This window comes from Schistocerca americana, chromosome 2 (assembly GCF_021461395.2).
Source record: "Schistocerca americana isolate TAMUIC-IGC-003095 chromosome 2, iqSchAmer2.1, whole genome shotgun sequence".
Lineage (NCBI taxonomy): Eukaryota > Metazoa > Arthropoda > Insecta > Orthoptera > Acrididae > Schistocerca > Schistocerca americana.
In genome coordinates this window covers 408026874-408048605 of record NC_060120.1, presented here as the reverse complement: position 1 = coordinate 408048605, position 21732 = coordinate 408026874, and positions in this window count along the sequence as shown.

The window sequence follows — 21732 nt, the reverse complement described above, 5'->3', positions numbered from 1 at the left end:
CCCAATTGCGAAAATTCTTGTAATGTTGTGAGTAATACAGGCGTAGACAGTGCGGCATATGGTGGCTGGGATCGGTCCAGAGCGCGCGCGGATGATTGAGATGGTCAAGGCGACTATTCGCGATGAGTGGCAAGTCCAGTTTGGAGGACCGATTCGGCATTATTTTCATGCGCTACCAAGAGGTAATATTTCCAAACGAACATGGTTGAGGTAAAAAGAATTCGCAATTGCGAGTAAATTTCGCAACGTACGTAACTATCGAGGCTTCCTGAACGTGGAAAATTACCACGTGAGGACGATCTTCCCCGAAACAAGAAAATCCGGTTCTGACGTGATTTGTCTCATAACCACACCCATGACAAATGTTCCCTGCTGCCTACAGAGTCTTCACCCCTCTACTGAGCGTAGTGTGGGCCGTGTGCCCCAAATTTAGGACTTTTTTTTCACTTGCGTCCACATTTTGAAAAGCTTAACTAACGTTCACAAGTGGTTCATTGATTCATGGGCACCGATTCGGATAATGTTACTGCAGCTGCTCGTGTTGCTGCAATGGCTCTCTAGTATATGTGCAGGCTTCCTAGAAAAGTGTAGGCGTCCTAGAAAAGCGCAGGCGCCAAGGAGTGGGACTATAACGTCATCGTAGGCGAATTACAGAAGACGTCGACATCCAGAGTCCCCTGCTGGAGAAACGGCTATAGTCTTCGCAGACGCGACGCGGAAAGACTACGGCCGCAAGTCGTAACCCAACTCGCGAGCGGACAGAATGTTGGCGCCCAGTTTAGGTGTCCTGGTTTCGATTTCCCGACTATGTTGTGTCGTTAAAGTCGTTCGTCTGTGGCCGATGTAGTGTTAGTACCGCAAGTATTCGTTCCCATACCCTGCTAAGCTGGAACACCATGTGTCCCTTAATCAGGTCGTTAGCTATACATATTTCTCCTACATGTTTAGTGATGGAGTCTTTGTCTCTCCGTAGTTCGTGCAATGTCACCTAATCTGGCGTGACGTCTATGTTTATCGCATATATACTGTACCTTCAAAAGAGCCACACGTCTGACCAATGTATGATTTCTCATACTGGTACGGAATTTTGGATATTGCCGGTCTCCTTAGACCTAGTTTGTCTTCAACAGAACCCAGTACCGTTTGCATTCACTCTGGAAGGCTAAAGACGCATTTTACTTGATGTTTCTTGAATAGCCTGCCGATCATAAAAGACACGCCACTAACATAAGATAGTATAACCATCCTCGTAGGATTCTCCGTTTCTTCTGACTGTCCTGGAGGTTTAGTACGTGCCGATTGAAATGCATTTCGAATCTGCTTATCAAAGTATCCGTTCTGGAAAGACACAGATCGAAGACGGCTAGATTTCGTAACATACCACTCCGTTGAGATGGGTGATGGCAGGTCGTAGCCCGTACATATATGACAGTGTAAGTGGCGCTTCAGGCGTCCAAGATCCATTGCCCTACACGCGAGCCATCGCAAGGAGGTAGACGCTGAGATATTAGTGTAGGAAAAGGGACTAAATTTAGCACCCAGTCCAGAGACTTTCCCCATGAAGGATTTAATCAATGTTCTTGAGCAAGTTGTCTTGGAACTTCCAGGTGAGACAGCTGAGGACATTAGGCGAGAGACTTGTAGGGCTCTTACTAGGATTCATGCTTCCAAACAGAACATGAACATCGAAGAAAGAAAAGCGCTTCATTCTTTAATAGAAGAAGCAGAAATAGTAATTTTTGCCAGAGCATCTAAAGTTGGCGAGATGACGGATTTACTGCAGGATTCAGCGTATTGTCGTCTCCAGAAAGATCCAATGACTGCAGTACAACGGAAGATATCCGCCCTCCATAAATACAACCAGTTTCCTGATCTTCCAAAAATTATCTTAAGAATACAGACGCCAATTCAGTCATGACTTTATGGCCTGCCTAAGATACACAGGGAATGGATTCCGCTTCGCCTCATTGTGAACAATATAGGAGCCCCAAGGTATTACCTAGCAAAATATTTGGCTTCTCTTTTGAGTCATTTGGTAGGAAAATGAAAATCAGAAGACTGAAGAATTAGCGTCTCGAACCTGTTGGTGGAGTAGTGAGTTTCGATGTGGTCACTTTGTTCACACGAATACCTATAGTGGATTCATTACAACTCTCAGGATCTAAGCTGGAGCAGAACATCTTTTCAGGCATCCTATTACCTCGTTTTACTCGTTATTTAACGAACAATATTTCGAGCAAACTGACTGCGTAGGCATGGGTAGCCCTTTGTCCCATACTCCACCTAACGTCTTTATGGAAGACTTCAAGGACATAGGACTTCCGTCGGCACTTTTGAGACCTAAATGTTACTGGAGATGCGTGGACGACAACTCTGTGGTAAGGTAATGTGGTACGGTAACAGGGAACAGCAACAGTTTCTGCATTTCTGGAATACTTTGCTTCTGGAAGTGGAGAAAAATGGTGACCTCTTCTGTTTTGATGTCTTGGTCCGCAGAAAAATTTACTGTTACTTGGATCACAGTGTGTTGCGCAAAATTTTCACTGACGTACATTTGTGAGCTACGATCTGCCATCACTCATTTCAACACAGTGGTATAGTACGAACTCTCGTTTGTAGGGCTGGAGTCATCTCATATCCAGGGTGCTTATCGGAAGCGCTTAGCCACCTTTGCTCTGTATTTTTCCTGAGCGGCTACCCCGGGTTCCCGGGTTCGATTCCCGGCAGGGTAAGGGATTTTCTCTGCCTCGTGATGGCTGGGTGTTGTGTGCTGTCCTTAGGTTAGTTAGGTTTAAGTAGTTCTAAGTTCTAGGGGACTTATGACCACAGCAGTTGAGTCCCATAGTGCTCAGAGCCATTTGAACCATTTTTTTGAGCGGCTACTGTGATAAGCAGATTCGAAATGCGTTTCAATAGGCGTGGTATCGTTACAGGGAACTGCAACGTTTTCTACATTTCTGGAATACTTTGCTTCTGGAAGGTGAGAAAAATGGTGACCTCTTCTTTTTAGATGTCTTGGTCCGTAGGAAAAAATACTGTTACTTAGGTCACAGTATGTTGCGTAAAATTTTCACTGACGTATATTTGCGAGCTACGATCTGCCATCACTCATTTCAACACAGTGGTATAGTACGAACTCTCGTTCATAGGGCTGGAGTCATCTCAGATCCAGGGAACTTATCGGCAGAGCTTAGCCATCTTTGCTCTGTATTTTTCCAGAAGGGGTACTGTGATATGCAGATTCGAAATGCGTTTAAGCCGGCGCGCACTGAACCCCAAGGACAGCTAGAATAAACGGAGGACTCCAAGGGGATAGCTGTACTATCTTACGTTAGTGGCGTCTCCTAAAACTAGTAGTACTATGTGGGTTAATTTTGACCCACGAGAGTTTTTCGTGGACCCTTTACACCCTCCGTAATCATCGTGGAAGCACTTTTAATCGTTTATGGGATTGTATAACGCATCAAAATTCCATCCCCCAAGCCCATCTAGAAGTATAAAGAATGTCACTATTATACCTGAAGTACCACGTGGATCATTTTTGACTCATACACAGCTTAACACAATCTGATATCAATAACATCAGTTTTCAGACTCTTAATAGTTTCTGGGCCTGGTTCGACGCTATTCATGAGACGTTTGAATATATTACGACACTTAAGACAAAAGTAACCTCAAGTACCAAGAAATCGGGGATCGTATGACGCTTTGTGCAATTATCTTACGTTTAATTCTACGTCATCAAGGAGGCAACACAAGGAAAGTGATAAATTCTGTCTTGATTCAGAAATATGGACTCTATTTACTGACAACTGCATTGCCTGTTACAAATCAGGTAAGAAGATGAATGTCGACGAGCAGCCGTACCTTGTAAGTGCAGGTGACCATTCACACAGTATTTACCGAGTAAACCAGATAAGTAAGGGATAAAGTACTAAATTTTGTGTGATGCTGACAGGCGCTACTCCCCGAACGGATTCTCTTACAGTGGAAAACATGGAACTCATGTTGCGAGCAGGATCACCAACCTCTTGGTCACCATGTCATAATGAAGGTGGCACAACCATTTCTCAACATCGGTTGTAAACATCACGACTGATAATTTCTTTACCTCCGTGAACTGTGGCGGATGAGCTGAAACAAACAGGAACATGTTTAGTTGGCACACTTCGGATGTGGTCACTTTCCTTACACGATTACCTCTAGTAGATTCATTACAACTCATAGGAGCTAAACTGCTCCTGCGGCACAATATGGAAACGATGCATTTTATGCAACACACATGTACAAATTGGGCGACAATCTTCTCACAGTATGTCAAGAGATAAATGAAAGAAGCCCGTATTCTGAGTAACATGCATCCTGGATGTCAAATCAGTGCAAGAATACTGAGAAGATCTTCTAGAAACTGTGAAGTTTCATGATGAAACTAAGCGTGGAGTCGACACAGTAGACCAAATGACTAGAGTCGTTAGTTTCCGAGCTGGTACCCATCGATGGCCTGCCTACATATTTTGCAGATTTTTTGACCTTGCCTTGACTGATGTTCTCTCAGGTTTAAATCACGTACCTCTAAGAAGATTTCACGGCTAGACTCTATCCTCAGAGCAGCAGATGAGATTGCTGGCTTCTACAAACCGCAGAGAGGAGCCAGTCTCACCTTGCAGGCACTCGGTACCGTCGATGGCCAACCTGGATCTAGAAAGCATTGTCAGTTTCAGGTTTCCTGCAAAGAACAAAACGGGAATAAAGCTTCACACGTACGTTCCAAGTGCAACAAGCATGCGTGCACAAGTTGAGGCGCCAATAATCTGGTCGAATGTCTGAACTGTTAGCCCACCCAAGATTAGACATTTCTGTCCACTCCTTTGTTCCTAAATGTTTCCAGTTATTTGTAATTCTAGAGTGAAACTGTTTCTTCTTATGTTCGTATTCCCTGATTCTAATAAGCAAGAAAACACACAGACCATTTTATTCACATGCTGCATTTTAGAGTTGCTTAGAAATGCCGGGTACTTGCGTTATTTGTCTGTAAAAGAAAAATTCAATTAGTACTCCTATAAACAGTACATTTTGACTCTGTTGCAATATTTTTTTAAAGGAAAACGGTATAAAATTGCTTTACTTGCCTGGTTTGATTATGTTGGATAAAAGACTCAGGAATTTTTTCTGTAATATTTAAAGTAAATAGCGTTTATTGCTGAAAACTTATTTTTTAAATTGTACTATTTATATTAGAGATCAGACTATGCCTTGGTTGCAATTTAAAGTCTTTCTGAATTTCTTCTGAACCTGACGACAAACAAAAAACCGTTCGAATACCCATAAGACGGTGATTTCATACTGTGGGTAAAAAATGACTCACGTGGTTCTTCTGGTGTTAAGATCGGCAGGCTATTCAAGAAACATCAAATAAAGTGCGTCTTCCGCCTTCCAACGTGAATGTAAAAGATCGCCGGGTTCCGTTAATGACATCCTAGGTCTGAGGAGACCAGCAACACACAAAACCGTGTAACAGTGTTGGAAACGGAGATTGCACAGATGTGTTGCACTGTTAAAGGTAGATGTGACGAACATAGACATCACACAATATTAGTTCAGGCAGAAACGTCTGCTGTTGCTGAATACGATCTTGACAAGGGACATAGTATGAAGTACGGAGAGAGAAAGATCCTTTCGTCCGCCTGTATTTAAAGGGACTCCATCAATAGAGAAACAGTCTAAATACGTGTAGTTAACAACTTCGTTAACAGGCAGACGGGATTTCAATAAAGCGGAGCACGGGAACTAGTATTCGCTGTCCTACGGCATCTACGGAGCAGACAAACGAATACAGCGAGTTAACACAGACAGGGGATCGGAGTCAGGACACAAAAAAGCGAACACTGGGCCGTGACTTGCGGCTCCGCCTTTACCACGTCGCGCATCTCATGCGAATAGCGTGACCGTTTCTCCGGCAGAGGGCTCTGAATGCCCACTCTTTGGCGTCTGCACTTTTCTAGTGGGTAGCGCATATATTGGCCAGCCGCTGCAGCAACACGTTAGTAAGCGTCTGAATATAACAAGCAGCTGTCCCGATTCACGATGCTATCGGTCGGGATGCCAATTTTTATTTGTTTCGTTTTGTTTTAGGGCGCAGAAACAACTAAGGTCATACGCACACATGTCAGAACCGTACAACACGAAGACGAGACAGGAGTGAAAGCGACTACACATTGATCCCAATCAACGAAAGAAAAAAAAAAATTCTAAAAACAAGGACTTGAAGGAAGGTGCATAAAACACGCCATGGAGACAAAGGAGATCATTAACAGAAGATGCTCATGGTTTAGTGGCTAACATTGCTGCCTCTGGGTCACCGGGTCCCGGGTTCAATTCCCGGTGGGATTGGGGCTTTACTCTGCCCAGGGACTGGGTGTTTGTGTTGTCCTCATCAAATCCTCATAATCATCACCATCATTCATGACAGTGGCTGGATTGGATTGTGTAAAAAAAATTGGACTCTGTAAAACTTGTGACTTTGTACGAGCGCTGATGACCATGCCACCGAGCATCCCACAAACCAAACATCATCATCATGAACTGAAGATTAAATGTCCTTCGCCATATTGTTATGACGGATAAAACGTAAAACAGTAGACAGCCGGCACGTCGCTCGCTAGAAAGCATGATAACTCAGACGGCAAACATAAATTAGAGCGTAGGTGGTTAAAAAAGGGCATTCCGTCAGGAAATGGCGAACCGTCAAAGGTTGAGGACAATGAAGTGGAGGGGGATCACCACATAACAAACGGCAATGGCTCAAAAGACAGTTTCCAGTACACAATCCAGCTAAAATGATCTTACGGCGAGGGATCCAAGAAGAGGTCGGCCAAACCGCCGGGTGAGGTTTAATTTCCCGTAGCTCGTTCTCATTAAGCGAAAAGCAGTGGTATTAGTTGAAAACAGTCGTTTTTTGTTTATTAACTACGCGTTTCACCTTATTTAGGCATCTTCAGGCTGATCTTAATTTGGTATTTCTTAGGACGATCCATTTGACAGCGTAGCTAAAGGGCACCGTCGAGTACATCAGGCCAACATCGCCTTCGTTAACCTCAGTAAATACTTTCTAGATGAACGTGAGTGACTCCAAGACCTGCATAATGCGTTCACGCTCACGGGAGTAAATAATCGAATAGATGGGGCTTAAATAGTTAGCATTATGCATAGCGTTATTGTGTGGTTCAGCCCCCACATTGATTGTTCGAAATGATACTCGTATTTTTTCACCTGACATCCTGAAAGCCATATATCAATGCAGTTGGGGAGATGTAGCATTTGTTCATTTACGAAGAGTATTTAGCTCAACTTCCTATCTACGTTTATTATCAAAATAAGACCATATGGTTTATGAATCGAAATTTGTGACAGGATTGAGGATTCTTTGTTTGGAAGAACAACAAGTCATCTTGAATGGAGAGTCATCAACAGATGTAGAAAAAACTTCGGATGTGTCCCAGGGGAATATACTGGGACTCTTTCTGTTCATTTTGTGTACTGAGAAACTTGAGGACAATATTAATACTATCGTAAAACTTTTCGCAGATAATGCAGTTATCTACAATGATAAATTGTCTGAAAGGAGCTCCTCAAAATCCAGTAAGCTCCTTATAAGATTTCAAAGTGGTACAAAGATCGGCAACATGTTTTAAATGCTCAAAATGTAAAATGTTGCACCTCACAAAACGAAAGAATATAATTTCAGTTAGTCACAGTGGCAATTTTTTCAAATCACACGTACCTGGTTTTAACAATTTGTAGGGATATGAAATGGAGCGATCATACAGTCTTAATCATAGGTAAAGCAGGTGGTAGAATACTAAGGGAATGCAGTCAGTCTATAAAGAAGACTGCATACGAAATAATCGTACGGTCAATTCTAAGATGTCGCTTGTGTGTGTTTGGCACATCCCAAACAGGACTAACAGGGGTAATGAACGGAAACAAAGAAATGCATCAGTATTCACAGGTTTGTTTGACCCACGGGAGAGTGTCACGAGGATGCTAAAAATAGGAAAAAAACTGAACTGTAAGAAGATTGATGATAGACTCAAACCATCCCGTAAAAATCTACTTAGAAAGTTCCAGATTTAGTTAATGAATCTAGATCTAGTAGTATATTACAAGCCCCTACATATCACTCCCACAGGTATTGTGAAGATTAGGGCAGACTAATTACGGCACACACAGAGATATACAAGCAATCATTGTTCCCGCACTCCATACATGAATGGAACGATCAAATGTCCTGATAATTTTGCACTGGGACGTAGCATCTGCCATGCACTACGCAGTGGTTTGCAGAGTACAGATGTAAATTTTAAGATACTGTATTTACAAAAACCAAGAGACAACAGTAAGAATGGACGAATAAGAACCATGTGATCAGATTAAAAAGGGAGTAGGACAGAGAAGGTGTCTTTCTCCCCTACCATCCAACCTGTATATCGAAGGAAACATACAGAGAATCTGTCTTTCTCCCCTATAGTCCAACCAGTATATCGAAGGAACGAAGTCGGAAATAAAAGATAGATACCAGAGAGGGACAATTCAGAATGGAATTATATCAATGCTAAGCTTCCTCAATGACATTATTATACTCAGTGAACGTGAAATAGAGTTACTGGTCCAGTTGTTTTGAATGAATGTCATTCGTACAGAATACTGTTAAGTGTAAACCGAAGAAGGATTTGCACGGTACTAGTGGAAGCTGTAGAGACTAAGAACTGTAGGGAAGTCAGAGATAGAAATAAACAATAAATAACTGAGACCTTTAGGTGCAGATGCTACACTGACAAGGTAATGGTCCAGTCCGACATGTGTAAGAATACATTGAAGGAAACGCACTGTGAAAGATTTAGCTGAAGAGGTGAATTGCAAGTATTTTTTAAAAATACTGTGTGGAAAAGAAAGATCACAGGCTCGACGTACTCGAAGAGCTGGTGATTTTGAAGCATATTTTTAAGAACGATGGCGTCATCCTCAACGTACTGTTATAATTACGTAACACAAAGTTTTTCAATGGCCTTAATGCACTGCTTCCAGATTTTTGATACCTTTATTTTTTTTACTATGTTTTCCGGCCTCTAGTTCCGAAACATCGTTTTCTTCAAATTCATGTTGATGTATGCTACTAAAATTTCCTTCATGGAGATGTTTTTGGACTATGCAGCTGTTTGTGTAAACATTCTACAATACTCTGTACTTCACGCAATGGGCATCTCACTAAAACCTAATAGATGGCTCTTAGTTGTACTTCATTTACTTGACTACTCTGTGTTTTCAAAAATACATTAAGTTACCAGCCTTCGATTTTTGTTTTTTTATACTTATCTGTTGTTTAATTCAATTATTTCTGTTACAATGTCTCAAGTGGACATATGATACTGTTCGCGCCCACGCGAATAAGCAGATGCAGCCGTGACAAGAGGAGGTGGCGCCACTTAGTGTGGACTGCGAATTTTAAGCGTTTAAACCCTGCCAAAAATGTCTCAACCGAATAAATTTTTGAGTAACTTGCAGTTCATGTCGACACTAAGTTGTTGCAGATGTAATTGTTTCACTAGTGGCAAGAAGATGAAAGAAAATCAAGTCAGTGTGTGATGTCACATTACAGACGATTTCTAACCGGAACTTTAATTTGTAGACATTAAAAATCTTGTAACAGGTCCTGTAGCACAGTACTTATGATGATTTTTGAGTAATATGTATTTTACTAACAATAAAACAATTCCTTGTTTATTCCTTGTAGCCGCCACAAAAATGCGGAGTGACTGTTGGAAGTCAAAAACAAACATATTCGTTACAAAAGGTACACCGAATAAAAGAAAAATTAATGAATTCAGGCACTTCACAGTAATTACTGCTCTTATTTAGACAGAAGTGTAGTGCAATGAGAAACAGTCGTGGCCTTTGTTCTGTAAATTGTGCTGCTTACCAATTGATCAAATTCGTAAAATTTGGTGATGAAGGACAGTGCACAAATGACTGAAGTTCAACAATACTCTTCAACCAAAACTCTGAAATCACGAAAAGTTACCAAAAATTTTGTTGGCCGACAACGTTTTGAAAAACGCTTTCCATTGCTGAAATTTTGTTATCGATAAGCTGAATCACGCTATTAGTTTCAGGTGTAAATCGAATTACATTAACAGTGTTATCGCCGTCCTCCTAGAGACAGAGTGTTGTTATGTACAGGCCAAGAGTCCAACAAAAGCAATGAACTATTCTCTAAAAATGGTAAGAAGCAGTTTCTGATGTAGCATTGAAAATTATTCCATCCCACTTTTCCAGATTTTGCTACATCTAATGCAAAATTTTTGCAAATAAACAGTTTTTTTAGAATTCTTAGTGCCAATTTGCCTTGAGGTCTCTCAAGAAAGTATAAAACTGCGCAAACAGTAATCCACTGATATTTATCGCTGGTATTGATGTCTACGAATGTGTCATAGCACTCATCAACTTCTCAACAGACTTCGTCTTTTTTTCGATCGAAATGATAAAGTTTGGTTTGCATGCAGTTCTTCCACGAAATCTGATTGATTATCCTGATACATAGCATTTTTGGGATAACAGGAAGCTTCGTCTTCATGTCAGCCACGAGTCTTTCTATAGTATTACCTATTAGTTTAGCGAAATCGAAGAAGCTTGGAAATTGGTAATGTTCATCTCACTTGCGAACCAAAGCGACCATTCGCGTAGATATCCCTCGGTAACGGTGCATTGGCTCTCACGAGCAGTTCTAAATGTTGGGAGTAGCTATTCTTTCAGTTTACCAAGTCTGATTTTGATGCGTATGTCGTACTTCGTTTCGTTGTTTCTGCCATATACACAATTCATGTTCAGTTTTTACAAAATGAAAACAACTTTGCACACTGATTCAGTTTACACGTTTTTTCCTTCTTTCGTTTAACCAAAAAAAATTGTATTGTTCTCTTCGTCACAGAAAGCTAATAGTGTACATGTTTTCTGTGTGCTTGGAAGGCGCTCTATTATTGCTCTGATTTTATTAGCACAACAATCACCGTTCAAACCACAATTCACGGAATCGTTGGAGTGACTTCCACTTTCTTATGAAGTTTCCACAACTTTTAACGAAATGTCATTAGAATGAATGACCAAGAAATTAACTGATAAGTAAAAGACACGTAAGTCTTCGGGAGAAGTAGGTAATTTCGACTGCATACCATTTTCTTCATATTTCATCTCCACAAGGTTGAAAACATTAGTAGGGCTCCACATTTCTGTGAGACTCTGGAACCTCCACAAAGACAGACACTATTGGTAAGCACATACGAAGAAATCACAAAGAAATTCAGTTCAGCTATATCTCCATTGTTAACACTTAGCGATACTGCGAAGGCAACTGCTGATCGATGTTCAGTGAGTTGCAAGCGTGACCGACAGTGACTAAACAATTTTTCATAGTAACTATCAACAGAATCTGAAATTCACTTTTAGAAATTGCGATCACGTTGTGTTGAGTTATCTGTTTGCCGATTTGGCGTTAATCAAGGATATGTGCCCGCCGTGTTGCGTACTCACTGTCTACTACAGCTACGGTACAGGGTTATATTTCTTCAGACGCCTGGCGATCGAGGAGTACGGCAACTCACAGCATTTTTAATATTTGCAGTGATTGTCAGCAGCTAAAATTTTAACTGTTTCTTTCGTTGGTTTCGACATGTGAGACAGGACCGTGCCCTTGTGAGGTGAGTCACAGGAGAGAATGTTGTGGTGGGCCACTTCGAAATAATAATCGGAAGACTAACGACGGAAAAAGAAAAAGAGATGATCTTTTATTCAGTTGCTATCACTATCGTTCAGTCCACCTATCTCGATATGATTCTTGCCGATGTCCCTTCACTCTGTGGTAGCAGATACGTGCTAGGCCGTGTAAAGCAGCGTTGATGAAACCACTACCTAATACCTACCACAGAGAGGCCGCGTAACTCTAGCTGAAAGTCAGTTCCTGAAAGTTCAGGATTAAAAAATCGGGTGTTCGCGATATTCAGGCTACTTGTACGAAAGCGTTTAAAATTAGATTAACTCTGTTTTTTAATTATATTGAAACACATGAAATGGCTATCAAGTCCGTATTTAATATTGTGAAACGTTATCATTGAAAGTTCACTATGTGTATAACAAATATTCACTAGAAAAGCATCCAGATTTTAGCAAGTCCAGCCCGACTAATTTTCACGTTCTACTAGTCACAGACCCACAGCTATTCGCGACTTAAACATTCGGTCGTTTCAGCGGTCTTCTTAGTAAGAAGTACTCGCCAAACTATTCAGTACAGTGACCGAAACAAACCACATGGAGTTGTTACTACGACCAGAGAGGTCACACGCTGATATCCCTCAAACTATTTAACTCAGAAACAACAAACTTTCATTAAAATGTTCGTAATTCCAGTTGCTTCAGTCACCTTATGCTCGAACCGAAATTAGCTCACTATTTCTTCATCTTACAGAGTATTTTTAAGGAGCGATCTAACATCGTGTTATCCGTAGGCCGTCTAGGAAGCGACTCTCTCGGGGTACTCTGCTCTCTGCGCACTCCTCTATTCGTGAGGTAACTGCTTGATTCTGATTGGCTGTTGATCTAAACGACCAATCAGAACGTTCCTTTCTGATCATCCTCGCGGCAAATCTTGCCTTATCCTATCAATAATTTGATAGTAATTAATGTCAGCAAAACTTCAATTTCTTGTATTATGTTCAATCAAAATAAGGAAAGTGCAAAAATTTTTTCAAATTGATAAATAAACTTATTCCACCTCTAACTGCCATTCTGGCTGCTTTTATACAAAAGTACGCTTACAAAGACAAACATCACCTGAATTGTGGTTGCATCATAACTTTCCCGTGGTGCCTTTGTGCAAGGTTTTACGTAAAATGAAATATTAAATTTTAACGTATGTCCCATACACACTCCCTCAATTATTCTCATGCACTCACACGACAAAAAATAATAAAATAATAAATTTGACCGATTTTTGTATTACGTAGTGCAAAGTGACTAAAGTTTTAAAAAGAAAGGTCGAATTAATTGATTTTTATTCACTGACAACTTTGTAACGGCTTCAAATGATAATGAAAGTCAATCTGTTATTGTTCCTAACTTGATTTTAAAAATCAAGCGTATGTTTTAAGACCTTTAGGTCATTATCTTTATCTCCGGATTTCTAATAAATAAAATTCTGAAATTTTGACAGCATTATTCCATTAATAACAAAAGGGTGTGTCTCAAATTTGAACAAAATCGGATAATAACTAATACGGATTATTTAGATTCATAGAGGGTATGAATACGTATCGACTGAATGTTATGCTATGCAGTTCTCACGGCAGGCTGCGTCAGCTGTGCAGTGAGAAGAGCGAGAAGAAACATAGCCATCCTGCAGTCACAGTACTAGAAGGCTGCGTACCTTACTGCAACGAATGTCATCTCGTAATAACTTGCTGCGTTACACGTCGTGTCAGACTCTTAGGATTCATGCGTGCCCACAACATTTGGAGAGGCTCGTGGAAGGCACAGGTCAACTTCGAAAGCCTGTTTCTCGGGCTAACACTGCGTCTCCAGTATAGCTAGACGGCAGCTGGGCAGATGGCGAGCACAATGCTAGTGAGCCCGGAGCTTAGCCCGAGGCGGCGTTTAGTGGTGCTAGCAGCTGGCAGCTGGCGCCAGTAGACCCGCCGGATTACAGATTGAGGTATCGGCTGGTGCCAGCGACGGCGGCGGGTTGTGGCGATCGCTCATCCTGGATGCGATAACAGCAGCGGAGCTCGAGACCCTGCAACGACGCAGCGCGCTGTCCCTCGGCCGAATCTCGTGTGGATCTCCCCTCCCTGACGAGATGGCCGTGGACGGATGAGCACAATAAATTCCACAGTACGTTGCTGGAATGTACACAGAAGATTGGTCATTATCTCACAAGTTATTTATTTTTGCACCCATATGTGCATTACTTGGTAAGCTGACTGCCTACCGTCCCAAAGGAATTCCTTACGTTCACTCCGTCTGCTGCGCATGTAAAGACTGGTACTCCTCAGCAGAGCAACGTCTGCTTTCGTAACGGTGTGGTGGGCGCGTCTGACATACAGCGGACACGGGCTCAGTTACCTGTACTGCCAGAGATTTTTACGAAACTTCCAGAATTTTTAGTTTTCTAGAAAGGCTGGAACATGTAGGCTGTGTAGGTTGCAGGTGCTACTCTGAAATCTAGAGGTTGGCACAGGACAAGAATTCCTGGCGGGCGGCATCGAACTAATCAGAAGATTGATGACTGAAAAAAAAAGTGATTCAAGCATTTATTGAATGGAAGGGATGTGTTTCACAGAGCCGAAGATCAGCCAGTGGCGCATAGTTCTCAAGGTTAGCATTTTAGAGCCTGTTTTTAATGGGCATTGTATTCTTTTTGGGTCCATAGTAACTCGTCCCAAAACATAGCAAGCTAAGAGCTTGCAATGGAAGAGCTTTGTTTCACAGTGTCGAAGATGAAGAGGTGCTCACAGCTCTTAATGTATGCATTTACTGGGGTGTGTTCATTTTTGTTATGTGAGGAATCCTTATCTAAACTTGTGCCGTTGAGTTTTGAAACGGCCCGCGTATACTGTATGGAAGACTCAGGAGGATTGAAAAATAACTACTTGTTTTTATTTTTATCATATGAGAAACAATCTGAAATGCTTGTAAGGGAGCGTTTTGCTCAGAAGTAACTGTTAAGAAAAAAAATTCGATGTATTGCGGCGTTTCCAAGTTAATTAGCATTGGATTTAGGCAGTCAGGTGGTTGCGCACGTAAATTAAAGCGGCCCGCCGGATAATATTTGTGTCAGTTGATATCATAGCGTAGATGATAGCGCACGAGAATGCTCAGTCTGCGGTTCGGATTCGATCCTTACTATCATCCAATGGACAATTTTGGTATCGCTCTCTAGTTCAATTTTAGGAAACAACACGAAGAAAACGTTTGGCGTCCCTGGTGGACCTCTTGAGTTTGCACTCGCAACGGCCTGATTCTGTAACTTCAATAGTAATTAACTTGGAAACAACACAATTTATCGCATTCCTTTCTTAACAATAATTTTCCAAGAAAGCACCCTTACTAGCTTTTCAGATTGTTTTTGACCATATATTTATGGAATTGTTTATAGACCGTTGTTTGTACAATATTTCGACAATTATCCATCTTTCCACCACAACGTGTAGCTATCAGTAGTGTTTGTTCAGTGGAAACAATAATAACAAAAAACTCGCATGGCATTGTCGACTGCTGTGCTCAGCTCCCCAGCAGGAAAGGACACACAGTGACGTCATTCAGTCGCGTATGATTGAGTTGTGTTTCAAGTACATGTGTTACATGTAGATGATTCTGTTGTGTGTGGAGGTAGAGGATCATATTTTATAGTAAAATGATTTGGCTCTTTAACAAAGTAGTTCCTTGTCGAGCAACTGCCGCAAACGTAGACAAAGGGTTGGATGACCCAAATGGAACCTCCTATGGAGCTACACTGATGTGCGAAACTGAAGGATGAAACTAGTCTTCGCATGATGTGTCACTGGCAAGCAACGCAGTTCGATTAAACTTGGACATACATACAAAGAACTGCTTCACTATAGTAAATGGTTCAAATGGCTCTGAGCACTATGGGACTTAACATCTATGGTCATCAGTCCCCTAGAACTTAGGACTACTCAAACCTAACTAACCTAAGGACATCACACAACACCCAGTTATCACGAGGCAGAGAAAATCCCTGACCCCGCTGGGAATCGAACCCGGGAACCCGGGCGCGGGAAGCGAGAACCCTACCGCACGACCACGAGCTGCGGACTCACTTTAGTACAAAAGGTAACTGAGAGAAATATTCAGTGAGGCGAACAGAAATGTCACTCTTATTCAAAGACAATAACTACACTGAAGATACAGTGGTCTTAATAAGAAACTTTCTGGCAGATTAGAATGAAATTTTCACTCTGCAGCGGAGTGTGCGCTGATGTGAAACTTCCTGGCATATTAAAACTGTGTGCCGGACCGAGACTCGAACTCGGGACCATTGCCTTTCTAGGGCATGTGCTCTACCATTTGAGCTATCCATGCACGACTCACGCTCCGTCCTCACAGCTTTACTTCTGCCAGTATCTTGTCTCCTACCCTCCAAACTTTACAGAAGCTCTCCTGTGAACCTTGCAGAACTAGCACTCCTGCAAGAAAGGATATTGCGGAGACATGGCTTAGCCACAGCATGGGGGATGTTTCCAGAATGAGATTTTCACTCTGCAGCGGAATGTGCGCTGATATGAAACTTCCTGGCAGATTAAAACTGTGTGCCGGACCGAGACTCGAACTCGGGACCTTTGCCTTTCGCGAAATTTCTCAATAGCTTGTGTGATCACCAGGGATGGCAACAGAAATTTGGAAATTTGTGGTAAAGGTCTTATGGGACGAAACAGCTGAGGTCATCGGTTCCCTAAGCTTACACACTACTTAATCTAACTTAAACTTACTTACGCCAAGGGGACGACACACATACCCATGCTTGATGCTTGAGGGAGGACTGGAACCTCTGACGGGTGGGGGGGGGACCGCGCGGACCGCGACAAGACGCCCCTCTGACCACGCGGCTACCCCGCGCGGCGCGGCAACTGATGCTCTGAAACGTGCTCCCACACTGGTTACAAAGTTGGTATGGAGATTTTGTGGTAGGGCGTTCCATTCCTCCGCGAGTGAAGCTGACAACTGCTGGGTGGTCGTTGATGCCTGTGGACGTGCTGAAAAAAATCTCTGCATCGCATCTCACACATGATCGATGGGACCGAAATTGGAGGGTTGGTCGGCCTAGTCCATTCGCCGATTAACCTCTCGTTACATTATCTAGTCCAACTGCACTGTTCGATGTGATCGAGTTATTTCATCTATAAAAATGAAGGCAAGGTCGAATGGTCCTCTGTAGGATCGTGCATGGGGAAGGAATGCTGTGTCTCAATAACACTGACAGGTGAGTGCACCGTCTCCAAAGATTTGGAGGCAGGGAGTCCCATGCAACATTGTGTCTCCCACACTGTAAAAACGTGGACCACCAAAACGATCATGTCCGACAATGCCTAAAGTAGCCGCATACGTCAAGAGCTGGTAAAAAGTAATGCACTCAGGAACTCTGTCAAACATCAGCGTTTTGGTGGTCCAGATGTACATTAGGCCATGACACCATTTTTATGGGCAATATCTTCGAACAGCGCAGGCGGAGGAGCACTTGGAGCGAGAGGGTTATAGGAGAATGGACTGGACTTCCCGTTCTCACTGGCTTAAATTGCATCGAGCACGTGTGGGATGCTTGTGGAATGTACTTCAGCACGTTGACGTGCACCAGCGACTATCCAGCAGCTGTCAACCACGGTTTTGGAGGAATAGAATGTTCTACCCCAAGGACTACTTACGAACGTCGTCTCCATCGTGTGAGCAGAAACTGCGCTGTCATCCGTGGTGGCCACTCACCCTATTCAGAACCATGTTCCACCTTTTTTAATGTCCGGGAGACCACCATGAATAGCGACGACTGAAGTTTAATTGTTGTGTATAAGATAAAGTCTCGTTTCTTTTCGTCTCATTCCGTATTTCTTTCAGTTACATTCCGTGATATACTTAAACAGTTCTTTCAGTATGTCTTCCAAGTTTCAACGAGCTATGTTATCTGTCACTGACACACCAGTGTAATGTGTTGAGGAAGTCTGTGGGATCCGAAGTCAGTAGACGATGCACTGACACTGTAAAAGAGCACCACCTGTGTTTCAGCAGAGTATACTATACGTCGCTTTATGGTCACCAACCGGCGTTTCTCTGTATCAGAACCTCATGTACTGGCTTGGAGTAGAATCTTACATTCAATGAAGAGTCCGTTGCACCTACGAAGACTATGCACAGTTCGAAACATCTATTTTCTAAGGAAATAAAGACATCCGAAACTCACTACAGCGAAAACGTTATGCCAGGCGGAACTATTGTTCTGTCCTTGCAATACATCTTATTTATCATGGATCTTACCAAGATTTACGTCTAAATCGTCAATTTATGAACCTTCAGACTGCCATGATATATACTGAGCTAACAAAATTTAATACACAAACTTTAATAAGTACGCTACAAGTTGCACAGTGAAATTAAGTTCATTACATAAAATAAAGGCTGGAAACAATAAAGTTACACATTTAACGAACGGAGTCACAGGGAAACTAACACAAAAAGTTTCTAAACATTTCCTGTGGCTACTTAGGCTGTTTCATTGACAGAAAAATGTAGCTGAGAGACTGGACCTCTTTCACTTCAGTAATATCAAAGAAATAGCGTAGAAGGAACGGTAAAACGTGACTGCCAGTGCGTCAAAGAAGACCAGTGATAGGACTAGCAGGGTTGTTTTCCTTCTGTATATGTAATTTGAGTGGACTTTTACGGCGATGAAACTTTTATTTCAGTTGTGTGGTCAAGCGAATACTGCTTCCTGCGTCCTCAGCGCCCTATTTCGAGATGCCAGACTAGATTCTCTAACTCATTTCCGTATTAAATATTCTTTGCTGGGCTTGTTAAGCTAATTAAGCGATGAAATTCCTTTTTATTCAGTGAATTAAACCAAAAGGAGCACATATGATAAAACATAATGTAGTACGTAAGCCACACCATGTCTAACACTGGTAGTGGTTCAAATAAATATCATAGGTAACAGGTTGGTCTCTTTCGTGACTGAATTTAAGGACGTTGTGTTGTTTTAAACTGGAATAAACTACAATCCTGCCATCCATCCCTCATTTACTGATCTTCCCCTTTTACTAATCTCCTTGTTTTATGCAGATACTATACGTTATTCGGCTGTCTCTATATATTACCTTCATTCGACTCAGCACTTTGCTTGCATAAACGGAGGAAGGCATTACACCTCAGTTTAATAAGGGATGCTGTAGTAATACTGCCCGTTAAATGATTTAGAAAATTAAGACATTGTCTGTCACACTCTTTGATTGTCAGACTTAGTAGTATAATAACTGCCACAAAGGAAAAGACCTGAAAAGTGTTCTACCGATAATGAAAGCTGCACGAATTCCTGCACAAAAACTATTATACCTAATACTATTACCTGATTAATAGAAACCAGGGAGACTCATCCTTAAGTATGGTCGTAGCCGGCCCTCATTTTTAGGCAGAACGGCTCTTAATTTGGGCGCTGCTCGCAGGATGTATCGTTCGCACTTGCTGGCCCCTAGATTCCAGTAATTAACTGCGTTACTTCCTCATTACGCGAACCCCGGGCCGGAGGCCGTTCTCATTCCGCAGTCGGAATGGCTTCCCAGCATCGCATTAATGTTTCCGCCGCCGCTCTTAGGCGCTCCCAGCGGCCCTCTTGGAATTGCAATTAAAAATCCCGTCGGAAAAACTTGGCGTGTAGAGCAGACTCGTTTCCCAGATATCCATGGGCGCCTTATTTAATTTGAGTCCTCTGCACTAGTAAATCTTCGAGCCTTTCTGGAGAAAAAATAAGTCTCGGTTTTGGGAAAAAGAAAGTAAAAATATAAGAACGTATTTTGCGATATTTATAGTCGTTAGCGATACCAAGTATTAGTGGCAGCTTGGAAATACGATCAGCATACGTCACCCCAAGACAGGATACGGCATTCCAGTGTAGGCTGATATTTGGGTATCAGTTCTTTCGAGTCGCATTTGACGGTAGCGACCATGCATTGCCGAGTACAGGGATAAATTGATCGCCAAAACAGTAGACATTCACTTAACCTCGTGAGGCAAAATACTAGTCACTCTCTTCATAGAGCAAACTAGACTCCCTGGAGCACTCCATGACGGTACAGAACTGGTACTAGGTGGTTTAATGTTCTTCCATCGCTGACGTAGTTTTGGCATTAGTGTTTGTGTGCCAAATGGTTTGCACCAAATCAGTGTCGACAGATTGATCGACGCGCAGATGGAACAGTAAGGAAGGAACGGGCTTCCCTTTTAGGCCATACCCATCACCAAACCGTGAATAAAGTTACTCAATTTGTCAATATGATACATGGTACGATGTACCACTGACAGCTATGTAACACGGCATAACAACTGTGGCTGTAAAAAGATCGTAACCGATAGAGACAGCAGGCGAGTGTGACGCCTTGCCAGTGACAAACGGTTTCAAATCCTACAGGAATTACTACCGTGGGTGATTTCAGGTCCCCCTCAACCAGTTTCGGTGAGAAAATTGGGAAGGGAACTGCATGTGGTTGACATCTGGCGCTATTTCTGTGTCATTTTATTTGCTGCCATTTACCTTTAACCTCTCACCTAAAAAGGAAGACAGGTCGCGTTTGCGTAATACTTAATTACACAAGTACATAAAATGAATATTTTGTGGTTTCTTAGTATTTTAACAAATTTTTAAATATAGTTGTAGCTGAAATTACTTGAAAACATAAAACTGATTAGGAAACGCTTAAAATGAAATACAGAGTAGATGTATTAAGCCACAAAGGAGTTTCAGACGTTGGCTGCAAGTGGACGTTGGTTTAAACCAATGAGGAAAGTTGCAAATGTGTGCCGGATCGGGATTCGAACCCGGGTCTAGGCAGATCCTTGGTCACATTTTTTTTTCTTTTTGCCAATCTGGGGTATGAAAGAGGGTGTCATGGGGGGGAGGGGGGGGGGCAGAGTGGGCAGTGGTCGCAACCCGAGGCCTGCCCACGCTGTCCTCGTCACACCGGCACAACTACAGAAAAGGGGGTAGAACGGGAAGTATGTGGCAAACCAGAAACCAAAGAGAAGCATAGTAATGCACAGCCGTAGAGCAACAATTATGTTAAGTTTCCTTTACTTTACGTCTATGGTCACAAACTTTATGTTAACAGATTACCGGTTTCGATCTATAATGACCATCATCATATCTGTTTTTATGAAACAGATGTGATGATGGTCATTATAGACCGAAACCGGTAATCTGATGACAAAAAGTTTGTGACCATAGACGTAAAGTAAAGGAAACTTATTTCATATACGGGTCACTGTTTTATTCGCGACAATGTTGCAGCTTGTGAAACAATTATGTTATTTCATTTTATTTATTTATTATAGTATTTTTATGTATGTATGGAGCACCAAAGGCGAAGACCTACGGTACACCGTGCTAGGTCGGGAGGGGGGGGGGGGGGGAGAACTGTATGACAGTTATAGCGCATTAGAAACACTGTGGAGAAACACGAAAAAGAAAGTAGTAACAGACACGGCGGTAGTGATGCACCGTCGTTTGTGACGCCGGATTATCCAGCGTGTCCCCTCGTTGCAGTCCGCGTTGTGCCAAATTCGTTCGTTAAAGTATATGATCAGTCATATCTAATTCTTTCGCCAGGGACGTTCCAGCTACTCGGCGGGTGATGCAAGACACTCCACAGGTAATTTTTAAAATGTTGATCGTATTGTGGGTGGCGAACAAGAGCTTGGTGATGCATGATACTTGCTTTCCGCACCCTCGGCAGGCATCCTCAATTTTATAAATGGGACCTGTACTATAGAAGACGCCGGCGGCCATTTGCAGCAACAAGCATCAATACTCAAACTAAGGTTTTATTCGGTGGTTTTGATCAAGTTAGAATTAGAATATTATTATAATGAAGTTTTAATACCACCTTACAGAGTTTATTAAATGAAATATGCCCA